At 38.5% G+C, this 15,671-nt stretch overlaps 1 long non-coding RNA gene across 1 annotated transcript in view; it reads right to left on the bottom strand.

The window, feature by feature from the left end:
• LOC135181414 (uncharacterized) overlaps window positions 1–15,671 on the bottom strand; it is a 182,316-nt gene that overhangs the window by 118,891 nt on the left and 47,754 nt on the right. Inside the window, exon 4 of the long non-coding RNA XR_010304868.1 lies at window positions 14,705–14,827. This is a non-coding gene — a long non-coding RNA (uncharacterized LOC135181414). The remainder of the gene's footprint in view (window positions 1–14,704; window positions 14,828–15,671) is intronic.

Below are 15,671 nucleotides of genomic sequence, written 5' to 3'. Positions count from 1 at the left end.
AAGTGCAAAATTGTTATTCTGAATATCTAAATTAGAAGTCAGGTAGAAAAATGGCTTTTTCTTTAAAACTACCTCATGTTTTTAGTGTTCTCATGTTTTTCAGATCCCTTTGCTATTCATCAGCCCACCTGAGGACCCTCTCTTTTGCATCTCAGCTCTGCCTGCTTTAACTATTACCTATTCCTGCACTGCTGGTACTTCTTTTTGCATTTTATGCTGTTTCATACATGCATATTTGTGTTCAAAGGAACTCTTTCTCAAAAGCTAGCACACCACCTCAACGTAGTATTTAGTATTTACTATGCTGGCAATAATAAACCTAGCTGTGGCTTTGCCAGTCAGTTAATACTAGAGTTATGTTAAATGGATTGCCATTTCCTGACTTGCCTGTATTATAACAACTTCAAATTGAATCTTCTATGTGCTCCTGTAATGCAGGAAGCAGGCTGTCCTGGAGCTAATTGATACAAACACGAACACAGATCCCAAACAGGAGAATCTGCAGAAATAGGCTGAGCGCTAAAGATTTATAATGAGTCCATATTATTTCCTCCCTTCATAATTGAACTAAGTAGTTCACACTAAAAGTCATCACTCTGTCAATTCAGGGCATATCAAAGTGGAACGCAGTCATGGAAAGCAACAAGTCCAAATGGCAGAAAGAACTAGGAGGAGGGAAAAAAGTGAAGACAGTTAAACTGTGACAGAGTTGATTAAATAGGTTTTGAGAAATCAAATGAGAAAACTGAATAAAGAAAAGCAACATTGTGATGAAGAGTTTTTACACTACATAGCTGAGTATGGATGCATTGGATGCATTAGTAGAAGCTATTTTAATAATTATTTTAATAATTAATTGATTTTAATAGTTGAATATTTTTTATAATTAAGGAACATCATAGGCTTTTTACACTGCCTTTGTTACTCACGAGCTACAAGGCTAGATTTGCATTTGAACTCAGAAGTAAAGAAAGGACAGACAGCGAAAGAGAAGATGACAATGATACATTTTGGAAATAAGGCAAAAACCCAAAGTAATATAGTATAATAATAATAATAATAATAATAATAATAATAATAATAATAATAAATCCTTTCAGGGTGAATAAGAGAGGCCAAGAATAGGGTGAAGTAACATAGATGGAAAAGAAAATATTAGTAGAGGCGGCAACATGATTCTAAACAAAGCAGGGGATGACCTGACCAAGAAAATAGTAATTTTAATAATAATGAAACAAGGTAGGACATAGAGTAGTTCTAGCAAAATTCCTGAATGACTTTCACTAGCTGAATTCAATGGCAATGTAGCATTGCATATGAGGAATGGACATGCATAAACCAGTATTAGACAAAATGACCAAACTATAGCATTGCAAGGAATACAATCTACAAACTATTGAATGCAAATATCATATTTGTTATAATCCACTAGAGATTCTTCTCTGTTTCTAGGATAAGAAACAAGATAAAAGGATTGTGGCTTAATTAGGGCATGAATTTATTAGCTCAGTTCTTGTGGGAACTCTCTGGCAATAAATTGTACAGTGCATATCAAGACACCTTCCGTAATTTTCACATACTAGAGATGTTTCATCAGCCATCCTCTCTCCTGTAATCTTGTTTGTATTTCTTTGTCATACTCAACTGTATACTCTTTTTCTGCAAAAGAGTTAAAAGGCATAGGTTCTCTGCTCTGGGATATCCCTTGATCTCCATCCATTTTCCAGCTCTGATTAATCACGCATTAGAGCGTCTGCAGAACAAACAAATGGGCTCTTGCTTCAAATAAGCTTTCAGATAAGATCTAGTGTCTGACACCTCCTCCTATTTCAAATTAACTTTTCAGATACCTTAACAATTTCCTTCCAAATTCAATTGTCCTCATCCCTGAATAGCCAATGTATTGAACAAGATATTTTTGGTGGGTGCCCATTAATCTTCCTGCTCCTAATAACTGACATGTTATCTGGCCTTGTCAACCCTGGAGATAACTCACCATATCCTTTATGAAAAATACAGCCTCTGGGGACAACTGGTGCTAGGAAAAATATCCCTGACCTGTTCTCTCTATATGTATTTTTTTCCCCAGTTTATACTGATCCTTTAAAAATATCTCAGTAGCCATGCTGTACAATCACAGTTTCAGGAGTCTATCTTAGTAAATGGAGCAGGGTCATCAGCTTTAGCTTTGTCTTGCAAAATCTGTGGAGAGCTGCAAATATGGAGGAAGTTGCCACGTATACCATGCAGTGTAAAGCAGTGCCCCTCTACTTCCAGCTACCAGCCAGCAGGACATGGTTTCTTCATTGTCTCAGATCAGTTCTGAGAGTAAAATTATAGGGCTGCTGTGTTTAGACCACATGAGTGCTGCTGTGAGTGCCAAATTAGACATAGTTTGTTCACAGACCTAAGAAGAACACAATGGAGAAGAAATACTTAACCTCCATAGGTTCTCCCAGGCAACCAGCAATAGAAGAAGGGGACACAGTCTCAAGTTGTGCCCAGGGAACTATAGGCTGGATGTTAGGAGGAAGTTCTTCACAGAGAGAGTGATTGGCATTGGAATGGGCTGCCCAGGGAGGTGGTGGAGTCACCGTCCCTGGAGGTGGTCAAGAAAAGACTGGATGAGGCATTTAGTGCCATATTCTAGATGATTTGATAGGGGTGGGGGATAGGCTGGACTGGATGATCTTGGAGGTCTCTTCCAACCTGGTTGATTCTATGATTATGTGATATATTAAAAAGATCATCCACGGTATCAGAAGTTACTACATATTAAGGTACCATTAACATAAAGTTATGTAGGTAGAGATACTAATTTGAATTTTGTGCTGTGATACAAGTATAATCAAATCTTGAATGAACAAAACCTCTTGGTTCTGTTACAAACAATGATAATAGGCTGTGATCTTAAATCTCTCTCCCTCTTTTTTTTTCTTAAAGAGGTATTTCTCCCCTAAATGAATGGGAAAACAAAAAAAAAACCAAACCCTACATTGACAATCACAGAATGTTGCAGAATGACAACTACATTGATGATCTTAAAGGCCTTTTTCCAAATGAAACAATTCTGGCTCTATGATTGTACATTTCTCCTACATTATTCCTCTAAAGTCTTCAAATAGCAGCATGTTTGAATACACCAAATATCTAAGCTCAGGATCCCAACTCAGAACACATTCCCATAATTCTTAAGTATTTTCATGTTTATCATGCATTGATAAATAAATTAACTTCCAAAGCCTCAGTATTCCCACCAATAAGAAATTGTGTAGTTCTACCTGGCAGAGGATGAGTGCTTCTTCCATAATGGCTGAAGCTACTGTTACCAGCACCAATCTCTGTTACTCCTAAACCCTTATCTTTCTCTTAGGCAGCTTCTGTTTTCTTTTGGTTTATTTCCCACTTCTGTCTGGTCTGTGCAACAGTACTATCTTGCTCACATGCATTTGACTGAATAACTTACCTCTCACATAAAAGGAGAACTGCTTTAAGTATCCCTAATCTCACTTGGATTTTCTTTAACAACTTGTTGATGCAATTTAAGTAAATTTAGAAACAAATCTCCAGGTTGTCATAATCTCTATTTGTCATAGAAATATTCTACAGATGCTAAAGTGGCTTGGATCTCCTGTGGCCTCTAAATAGACTTCCATAAATCTGATCTGTGTGCTTGAGTAGTGTTGGAGACTTCTTGTTAGCAGAGGACACAGAAATGATAAACATGAACAACTGTGCTGAGAAACGGCCTTGGGACGTTGCTAGCCCAGGAAATCAAACTGTAAACATGTGAGCACCCCACACACAGCTGCAGTGGGCAGAGTTAGATAGCCAAGGGGGCTGGAGTAGGTGGTCTGGAGGGCTGACCCTTAGAATATTATGGTGTGCTGACCTATTGATGCCCTCTGACTGTAAGCAATCTTGGTGGAGCACGCCTCTTGCTAGAATGCATACAAGTCACTGTATCACGGAAATAAAGTGGATTTGACCATCTAACCATCTTGGTGAACAGAGTCATTTTACCCATAGCGCTCCACCAACAGAGTAGTATTTACCTTAAGGCAGAAATACAGCCCTGTGTCTCCTATGTGACCTTTCATCTATAGCCAGTGAAAGAGTGGGAGAAATGTTCTTAAAAACAAACAAATCCCCCCCCCCTAAAAAAAAACCCCAAACCAATCCACAACCAGAAAACACTATTGCACCAGAGTTCTTCCTGTATATGCTCAGAGAACAGCACAAAAAAGCCCTTTCATCCAACACTATTGCACCAAATTTCTTCCTGTATACGCTGAGGCAACAGCACAAAGATGTCCTTTCATCCAACACTATTGCACCAAATTTCTTCCTCCATATGCTCAGGCAGTAGCACAAAGAAACCCTTTCATCCAGGATAGATTTGGGCCAAAGAATCAATCTACAGATCTCTTGTGAGGCTAGCAAAGAATTTTGAAATGTTATAAGGTAGGACTGCTATGAGGGCCTATGCCTCACAGCAAACACTTCAACCAGCATCCAAGGCACATTGTCTTTAAGCAAGTTTTAGAAATTCAGTGAAGTTTAGGATATAGAAAAGCTTATTTGAACCTCTGCTTTTAGACTGGCATAAGCACCTCTTTGACTTGTCATACCCATGCAGTGGAAAGTGCCTCTGCACTGACACAGAAGAAACTCAATTATCCTCAGCTGGTGAATGTATTGGAAGACTTCTAGAAAATATCTGCTCTCCAGGGCTTAGAAGTAAAGATTCTTTGAGGAAAAAGAAAGATTTATTGTTTTAGAAGACATGTTAGCACTGCGTTGAGGGTGCTCTTTGACTCAGCTTCTGTGTATCTGCCGTGAGGTTATCTCATCGCAGAAATGTCAATACTGTTGATTTTAAGTTACGCAGTATGGACACAGCAACGTTTCACAGCATTACTGACTCCACTGTAATGCTACTTGAATCTAGATAGTATCAAGTGTTCTGACACCTCTCTTCCACAGCCATCCCACACTGACACATTTTGTGAGCTTCATGGCATGTGGCAGACAGCATGCTTAGTGCAGGGAGGATCCTCCTACATAGCTCTGTGCTTTACAGTCTGAGGGAAGGTGCATAACTGCCTCTGTAAAACATCCACCTGCCAAGGTGATGTATTATCTCTAAATTATTTTTCTATAGTGGTGAAATTAATGCAAGTTGTTGAAGTTGGAGAACTTAAAAACTCTTTTTGCTTAGTGTTTTTCTCTGTTTTTTTTCTCAAGGCTTCAGAATTGGATCAATAATCAATAGCTAGCCTGAGACAAGCAATGGATTGTTACTAGTTCAGAATAACATTCTGGGTGTGAATCATGAAGTGCTGCTGTGGCAGAGTGCAGTTATTGGCAGATTTGACAGCAATTGTTTGTTCATAAAGTAGCTGTTAGAACCACTCACACGTAGAGCATCCATTTGTGGAGATATTAACTACTCCTGAAAATTATGGATGTTGGTGGTGCTTCCACTGCCTCATGATTTCATGGAAGTGAAAACTAGCCTCATTCCAATATAGTCTAAGTAACACACTCAAGAGATGCTGCATACTTTTAGTCCAAAAATGTATGTTTAAAGAAAATTTCTTATGCCATAAACAAACCTTTTTAGGGGGCAGCGTGCATGAGGATTCTGCCTATATCACAGGTTCTGCAATTAAAATCCTTTCCTTTATGTTTGTCTTAAATGAAAAAGGAAAGTTGTTATCAGAAAACACAAGCTAAGACGGATTGGCTGAAGCTGAGCATGTAAAGATTAGTCATCATTAGGCAAAATGAAATATTCAAACTACCTTGAAACTACCAGGTCAGATCTAGTTTCAGGAATAAATTAATCTGCGGATTTGTAGACACAGCAGATTGTTCCTTCCTGCAACAGCGTGTACAAGGGGAAATGAGAGAATAAATAACATCTGACTTTGATCTGATTTGCACAAAGCATATTATTATACATTCCTTTCCTTCATTTATCATATCTGATTTCATCCTAAACTTACAGCTGTTATTTAGTTTACCCCTACCCACTGTTTAAACAGACTGAATTAGTAGAGTATGCAGGGCCTAGTTGATGAGTCAAAATAAATTATATTTAGTCATACCAGAAAAGAAATTATTGTACGGCTAGAACAACATTTTTGTCATCAAGTAATAAGTGTAAGTAGATTGAATATGTGTCAAGATGGGTTTAAAGATATTGAAAAACAAACTATCATCAGAGACTATTGAGTGTGGGAGGTATAGCACACCTCATATGGAACGGAAGGTTAAAGAACAAAGCTAAGAAGAATAAGCAGGGTGTTATAGAAAAGTATGCAGCAAATACTACATCAGAGCTCAGATGAATATTATCTCTCATATAAGATCCAGAAGATTCACAAGAAAAGACCAACGTCTTAAAAGTACTGGAAAAGAATAAGTAAATACTGATGTGGGCAAAACTTGACCTGAAAAATAGCATTTATTTTAAATTCAGCAAGGAATGTGAGGGATGAGATCACTGCATCATAAAATGGCTGTGGTTGGAAAGGAACTTAAGGTCATCCAGATCCAATACCACTGCCATGGGCAGGCATAGAATCATAGAATCAACCAGGTTGGAAGAGACCTCCAAGATCATCCAGTCCAACCTATCACCCAGCCCTATCCAATCAACTAGACCATGGCACTAAGTGCCTCATCCAGGCTTTTCTTGAAGACCCCCATGGACGGTGCCTCCACCACCTCCCTGGGCAGCCCATTCCAATGGGAAATCACTCTCTCTGTGAAGAACTTCTTCCTAACATCCAGCCTATACCTACCCTGGCACAACTTGAGACTGTGTCCCCTTGTTCTATTGCTGGTTGCCTGGGAGAAGAGGCCACCCCCCACCTGGCTACAATGCCCCTTCAGGTAGTTGTAGACAGTAATAAGATCACCCCTGAGCCTCCTCTTCTCCAGGCTAAACAGGCCCAGCTCCCTCAACCTCTCCTCATAGGATTTGTGCTCCAGGCCCCTCACCAGGTTTGTTGCCCTTCTCTGGACATGTTCCAGCACCTCAACATTTCTCTTGAATTGAGGGGCCCAGAACTGGACACAGTACTCAAGGTGTGGTCTGACCAGTGCTGAGTACAGGGGAAGAATACCTCCAGATTGCTCAAGGCCCCATCCCACCTGACTTTTTCCACTTTCACAATTGCTTTGGACAACTTGTTCCACCCTCATGGTGAAGAATTTCTTCCTAATGTGTAATCCAAATCCAACTTCTTCCATTTTGAAGTCATTGCCCCTTTGCAAAAAGTCTCTCTCCAGATCCTGGAAGTAGTACTAGATATGAATCACAAGTTGATTAATAAATTGCAATCAATTAAAACTACTCAAAACTACCATGTCATGTTTGATTTGCACACTGCTAGTGGGCATTATGCAGTAGCATAAATACAATCCTGTCTCTAAAGCTCATGAGCCACACCTTTCCTACATACTGACAATGACAGAATTGTAAGAGGGTTTTTTTCCTGTTCTTCAGCAAACTCCTGAGCAGGGAAGCATGACAAATACCTAGTGTTTTTTTTTAAGCAATGGTTTGTTAGAGGAATAAGATTTCTTATTTCTTACAACAAAAAGCAAAACCAGAAAAGTTCAGTTTAGTCAAATTAACACAGGACTCCCTAATCTAAAGGAAATATGTTCTCTATCTTTCCTTTTCATCTCCTTACAGCCCAAATCCTGATTTCATTACAAAAGCAATCTGACTTATGGGAGAATATAGGGCAAGTGGAATTTTTTTAAAAATCAGTTATAGTAGTCAGAGTCCTTTTTTTTTTTTCCTTAGGTTAAATTATTTTAAATTCTTCATTATCAAATATTTCAACACCTAGAAATTCAAAGGTTTTGAATTGCTGTTGCTAGGTCATGAGATGATAGATCTCGTCTCACAGAACTATCTGCAGGCACTTCACTTGTGTCACCATGGCCTGGGGAAATATTCTGGAAGATGATAAAATGAGTCAAAGCATTTTGTCAGAGCTGTGATTGTGCTGTGTGGTGATCCAATCAAAGCCAAGAAATTATTACCTCGACTTGAATGTCATGCTTAAAGTGAAAATAAGAATGTGTACTTGACAAAATGCAAGCTACCTCACTTGACCTGTATGAGGTAACTTGAGTCAACAGTGTTATGCTTCCGTTTGGCGTAGGAATGGTCAACAGGTAGGAGACAAAAAAAATGGATCTATGAGGTTAAAGGAGGGAGGTGAAAAAGTGATGGGCTGGAAAATTTTGCTTTGTAACTCTTTGCACGAAATAGGTCAAGCAATGTGTCTGTACAGGCTGCTCTGCTCTATAGGTCAAGCTGACCTTCAGATTTCATCAGAAAGTGCAGCAATACCCTAAAACTCTATCACAGCAGTGCATGAAAAGCAGGCCAAGAATGCCACCTATGAGAGTGAGAGGAGGAGCGAGTGTAATAAACAGACAAGTGTGAAATCACATAAGATGTGGAAAGGGAAGTAGATCATGTAAACATATGCTAATAAATTGGAGCTTGCCTACAGGATGGGGCCATGTGTTCACCTGTAGCAAGCAGCCACTTTTCCATGAACTTGCATAAGCAAGTTTGTATTTCAGCACTTTGCCCTGGCTTTGTCTGGTTCAGCCCTGAGAAGGCATCTGTGGGGAGATAGTAACTGCATGCACAGTTAATATGCAAAATCAGTGTGTGTGATGGGTAGATTGTATGTCTACCCTAGCATAAGAGAAAATAAAATGTTTTGTTCTGAAGCTTAATAATATACTCTTGAGTCATCAGAACTTCTTTTGGTGAATATGGCAGTGGAAAATGACAGAATATAGCATCAGCAGCCTTTCTTTGAAAAGAATATCTTCCTTTTTTTTTTTTTTTTTTTTTTTTGACTGTTTCATCATTAAAATTAAAATATTTTTTTTAAAATTCATTTTTAAAAGAATCATTTCTAAGAGGTAACATTACTTTTATCATGCCTTTGTTGCAGTGGAAAGGCAGATATAATATAAATGTATTTATAAATGCAGGGCTTTCTGAAAATCAATATTGCTATGATTTCTAAAAGACCATGGCAGTGAATGTTATTAGTGCTACAGGCATTTGTAGTAACTTGACTAGGGGAGTCATGAGCATCAGCCATGCCCTAGTCCTGACTGACTTATAGAAGCCTGTGTAAAGAGAAGCATGTGAGGTAGAACAAGCTCTTAATTTTCTTCAACCTTCTGAATGTTTCTGGTTCAGCAATTAAGCTATTAGTGTTTTTGGACACACAGCTGCAGAAGGCTTTTCTTTTTCTTCCCTATGCTCTGTGTCATTTGCTGCCCTTTATACAAAGTACAGACACCATTTTCCTGAATGGCTACACTGTTTGGTTTTGGGTTTGGTTTTTTTCTCCTTGACATCTGTTTCTCCAACAAAAGTAATAACACATTAACATACATTACAGATACCTATCACTGAGTTGTCTCTGTTGTCTCCATCTCACTGATTTAAGCATGTTAATAAACTATTTTTTTCCTCTTAATGCATGGAATCTTACTCAGTGAATCAGAGGAAAGGTATTAGAGGATGCAGAAGTTGAGTGTGTCATGAATTTGGATCATGTGTTGAGGAAATGCCAAAGTACAAATAAGACTGGGACATTAGGGTGAAATCAGAAAGAGCATGAATTGTAATAGACCTTTTTTAGATGCAAGACACTGCAATAGGAATAGGTCAGTCTCCACTTCACTCTCCTTCGAACAGACTTTCAAGTTCAGGGAAGATTATTTTGCATGGTCAGGTCTACCATTATTTGAACTTTCTTGGAGTTTGGACATCAAATTTGCCCACAAGGCACACTAAATGAAAGAGCATGCTTAGCAGGTATGAACAAAGTCAGTCTTTCAAGAGAAAAGGTCTCAGAAAAATTCTATAAAGGTTTTTCTTTATTGTAACATCAGCAAAAGACTGAAAGACAACCATGAACATAATGGACATTTATCATCCTAGGAATCATTGTCCCAGCGGAATGAAAGAGACTCATCCACTTGGGAAATTCTAAGTCAGAGTGAACAAAACATTTGAGAATCTACTAGTCAAAGCTTAGTTGAAGCAATTGACAGTTGAATGAATTAAAAGAGTTAAAAATAATGAGTTTCTTTTTCCTTGTTGAAGGATTTTGATGGAGGAAACAGAAGAGAAAGGTCCTGAGATGGGAAAGGAGGAGGGAGTTATGAGAAGCTATTTAAATCTAAATACACAGAATAAATGTAGATTAAGTAGGAAGCAGAAAGGTTTCCATAATCTATAAAATGAGGAAAAAAGTACATAAAGAAAGATGGAAGAAATTGGAGTAGGAAATTAAACACTATGCATAAGAGGATTTCAAATTAGCAGAGTTAAAGTATGGCAGAATGGAAGAAAGACCGACCAGGAAAATATGGGAAAAGAAGAATTTAAAGAAAAAGAGCTAGCAAAAAAGAATCTTGTTATAAACAAGCTACTTGGACAAATACAGAGATTAAATTGAAGGTTCATATTTATTGCCACTGAATACAGAAAAGAATTTATATTGCTGGAGACACAGCAATATAAACCAAAAAAGGATGTGTGGTACTCTCTGATCTGTGTATGCTGAGATCACTTCTTTACAATAACTAGTAAATTAAATCAGGGTATAATTTTAGTGTTTGTATTAGTGTTATATCTTCTATACAGGGTTAGAAGACCTCAATTAGATTTATTTGCTCATAAATGAGGCTATCCTACTTAGTATAGAGGTTTATTATTATCAGAATTATTTTTCAGCCAACCAACCTTTATAGTCAATCTTTCAATAATCACATATTTACTTCCAGCTTTCTTGAAGTTACAGGACTGAATTACCTTTAGCAAGTGAGATCTTTATTGTATTTTCCTCTTGTCCAATGTGAAGGGAAATAAGAGACACATTCAATTTCCAACACCTGTAGAACAGGAAAACTATTTTCTAAGACTCTAGTTTGTTAGCTATGGGCTATATGCAGGAAGAAATAGCTGCAGAGAACATTGGAGCTGTCTGATGTAGTGGGGCACAGCCCTGTGAGGAAAGACTGAGGGATTTGGGGGTGTTCAGACTGGAGAAGAGGAGGCTCAGGGGAGATCTCATTGCTCTCTACAACTTCCTGAAGGGAGATTGTAGCCAGGTGGGGTTGGTTTCTTCTCCCAGGCACCCAGGGATAGAAGGAGGGGCCACAACCTCAAGCTGCACCAGGGCAGGTTTAGGCTGGATGTTAGGAAGAAGTTCTTCACAACAAGAGAAGATTGGCATTGGAATGGGCTGCATGGGGAGGTGGTGGAGTCACCATCCCTGGAGATGTTTAAAAGGAGACTGGATGAGGCACTTGGTGCCATGGTTTAGTTAATCAGAAGGTGTTAGGTGATAGGGTGGACTTGATCTCAAAGGTCTTTTCCAATCTGGTTAATTCTGTGAAGTTCATGTTATAGCTTCTAGATATGTAAATACACATTGGACTAACAAAGCAAATAAACAGGAATACCTTACAGATTTAAATCACAGATGTAAAATTCACAGTGAAACTGTCTATGTCAAACGTCAAGATGGATGGTTCATCATGTATAACAACAGGTCAATGATGACATAAATATCTATTTGAAGGATCTAAATACATGATTTCCCTAATCTCAGCCAGACATACTGTACAGGTAGTGTAGAAGGTGAGATTTATGTGGGGAGCTTGTGAGAACTATGGCCAAGCCTAGGACAAGAGAAATGGCTTAGGTCTAAGATTTCTGATTTCCAGGGTGAAACAAATACCTCCTTCTTCTTTTGCATCCAGCTTAGTTTTTTATCATCAGAGGACAGATCAATAACAGGTCTTGCTCACAGTTTGGCTGAGTAAATTACTGGCCAAACACATTGTGAAAAACTGCTCAGGTAATTACAGTTTTGCTGCTTTGCACACTGGCAGTAGTTAATTTTTCTACTCATATCACTCCACTGATAAATACTGTGAAATGATAATTGGAAAAAAAACATACGTTGAATTATTAGGGCTTAAACCAAATGCAAAGTTGAGCTCTAGCTCAGAAACTATAGCAAATCCTCAGGATTCAGAAATCTAAGTTAAGAACCTGCTTTTTGCTTTTCTCCTGCCTTCCTAGGTTCTACACCTCTGCATATAGCAGCAGCCTGAACAGAAGATCTTCTTCAAGAGCATAAGGTCTAATGTCGGCAAGTTACAAAAGTCTTTCCTCAACTCTTCTTGCTCATTATTTCTCTGAAAACTTTAAAGAAGCTGTGTAATGATTAACTGGAGATGCTTAAAATTAGGTTTCCAAATGTCTTTTGGATTCACATGCATGTTTCTTTCTCATGAGTTTCTGTAAGCTGGTGATGCATTATCCTTAGGAAATTAGATAGCTGAATAAGTGGACCCTGTTTATACAAGTTCAACATTCCATGAGCTTGGTTTAATCAATCTTACATTGTGGTTTTGACTGGACTTTTACAAGGGGGTGAGGTTAAGTGAAATGTAGATATTTCAAAAGACCTGTGTTCTTTCTTTGAGACAGATCTAATGCATCCATACGACCTCTGACAGAGGTTTATTAAGAACATTCCTTAACTCCAAAGGCAGATGGACCATAACATACCTAATTATCCAGTACCTTCTCCTTGTATATATCTGAACAGTAAAAAGTGCAAAGCAATCTATCTACTACTCCTGTGTGCAGTTGAAAAAAAAAAAGGGGTTTCACCCTGTTAACATTTTTTTCTCTTCTTTTCTCCTAAGATTCTTTGAAAAGAAAATAGAAAAGAATGTCAAAAAATGCCAAAACAAATGAATGTCACAGTATCATATGAATGTGATGGAAGCTGAATGGTCCCAGGAAACAATCAACAGTAATTTATACTTGGTGTATTAAGTAAGCAGACAACTCTTCCAAATTACAGTGCTTGTGAATGTCAGAAAAGACTATGAAGACTATTAGAAAAGCAATTTAGGTTTACTCAGTAATGACATGAGGTTTACTATATGCCAACTAAGAAGAATATAAATTGTCTTATCTCAATAGTCTAAATTTTTGGAATACTTAAATATTGCTATCTTGAAAGTGCTGCAATAATTGTATAGCACCAAATGTGCTGTTTTGTTAAAAATAGAATATCATTCTGTGGGCAGAATAAGACATATTTGACATGGAAATAGTCCGTGAAATTCAGCTCAATTAAAATCCAGTTCAACTTTCTTTACTTCTATGGCATTTTAAATTATTAGAAATGAGCAGACACATTTTCCTGCATGTCTACACAAATACAGAAGTTGTCTTTTCTAAGAACAAGTTACTTGCAAGGTAGATGCTTTTGTTTGACACACAATTACAAAGTAACAGAGGATAAGTAAAATAACAACAGAAGAAAAATTAAGAAAGACCTGTGGCAAGTCTTTTTTATAGTCTAAATGAATTCCACTAGTTTTGATTCAGGTGGTGACTGGACTAGGAGGAATAGAGCAAAGCTGGAGATGGGTAGATTCAGACTGGACGTGAAGATGAAGTTCTCCACCATGAGAGTAATGAGAGCCTAGAATGGGTTGCCCAGTTAGGTGGTTGAGGCCCCATCCCTGGAGGTATTTAATGCCAGGCTGGATGAGGCTCTGGCCAGCCTGATCTAGGGTAGAGTATCCCTGCCCATGGCAGGGGCATTGGAAGTAGATGATTCTTGTGGTCTCTTCCAACCCTGACTGATTCTATGATTCCGGGAAAGGCACTGTGCTTCATTGTTCACTTTTAGCACAGAAATTAAGAAATCTGTAGCTTTCCAGTAGCAAGGATCTAAGCCTCTTGACAATTGTGCCTATCAATCAATTCTTGAGTTGTACATACTGAGTAAATCTGAGTGAGAACTGAAGTTCATTGAAGCATCTCAGTTATGTAGCTTTTCAAGAAAAAGGAAAAAAAAACAGAGAGAGAGAGAAACCTCTAAATTATTCTTTATCTGCACTGGGTTTTCTCATTCACTTTGCATATATGTACATTCAGCCACGATTTTCACTAGTGATAATACAATTAACAGAATAATATAGATGTCACAATTTAATCATTATCTCCTGTTTCATTTCATTACTATGTCCTGAGCAACAGCTTAGACAATGATTTTAAAAGGTTTAACAGAAGAACACTTCCTGCCTCAGTCTGTCTGGCAAAAGAATCCATAAAGGAGACATCTCACGTTTCAGCCTTATGCTTTGAAACAGTGATGTCTGAACTGTAGGTTTTTTCCTCTGTAGAATGCCTCAAAGGTCTGAGTTCTATTAATTATGGTGGTCAGGAGCAGGCTGTCACTTTCATAGGGCACAGCGAGAGCGTCATGTCTGCATAGACACCTGTTGTGCCACCAGCTAGCCCGGTGATATCTCTGGGTTGTGTTGGCCTGTAGCTGGTGTAATGTAAATGGTGCAATCCATCATGTTTTGTCTCCTCAGTGAGCTGATAGTACAAGAGAAACAGGAGTATTTTAACTATCGGGTTCCTATGCCTACTTTCAATTCTTTCTGTTGAACCTCAGCTGATACTCAGAAAAAAAGGGTTACAAAATCCACAGTTCTGCCATCATGGCAATAGTCCTAGGTACATCCTGTAGCAGAATGTAAAGACCATAGGTAACTTTTCTGGCACATGTGTAGATCTGTGGTGAGACCTCACCTGGAGCACTGCGTCCAGCTCTGGGGCCCTCAACACAAGAAGCACACAGACTTGATGGAGAGGGTGCAGTGGATGGCAACAAAAGTGATCTGAGGGCTGGAGCGCCTCTCCTACAAAGACAGACTGAGAAGAGAGAGGGGTTAGTTGGTCTGGAGAAAAGCCATCCAAGGGAGGCCTTATAGCAGCTTTTGAGTATGTGAAGGGGCCTCCAAGGAACCTGGGGAGAGACTGTTTACAAGGCCTTGTAGCGATAGCACTAGGGGCAATGACTTTAAACTAGATCAGGGCAGATTTAGACTGGGTGTTAGGAAGACATTCTTTACTGTGAGGATAGTAGAAACACTGGAACGAGTTGCCCAGGTAATGGAGGCCCCATCCCTGGAGACATTCAAGGTCAGGCCTGATGAGACTCTGAGCAAACTAATCTAGTTGGGGACATCCTTGCTTAATGCAGGACAGTTGGACTAGATGACCTTTAGAGGTTCTTTCCAACCCAGTGCATTCTGTCTTTCTATGATTTCCTAGCCTCATTAAGATTTTGTAGTATGATGGGTATTAAATACTCTGTATTGCCCAATTTAGGATCTACTCTTTACAGCCTACACCAAGTGAGGTGTAGACACCTCACAATATGCATCTTGGACCAAAGAAACTTGAATTCACATTAATAGGATATAGAGCTCTAGGTCTTTTAGTTATGCAACATGGCTATCCATGGGCTACTCCCCACGCACAGAATTTTCACTGGGAATAGTGTTTTACACTACTTTAAACAACTTTTTGTTGTTGTTGTTGACATTTTACAGTTTTAAAATACCATGTAAATGAAAAAAACCCCAAACAATAGATGGTTGCAGAATATTTATTCAATTTTTGTCCTTTAGAAACAGAGTAACTGAAGTCTTAAGGGGAAATATAAGACATGATAGGCAATCTGTAAGAAGGAAGATAAAATGGTTGATAAAAC

The sequence above is a fragment of the Pogoniulus pusillus genome, chromosome 14 (genome assembly GCF_015220805.1).
Source record: "Pogoniulus pusillus isolate bPogPus1 chromosome 14, bPogPus1.pri, whole genome shotgun sequence".
Taxonomy (NCBI): domain Eukaryota; kingdom Metazoa; phylum Chordata; class Aves; order Piciformes; family Lybiidae; genus Pogoniulus; species Pogoniulus pusillus.
This window is presented reverse-complemented; position numbering and strand designations above follow the sequence as displayed.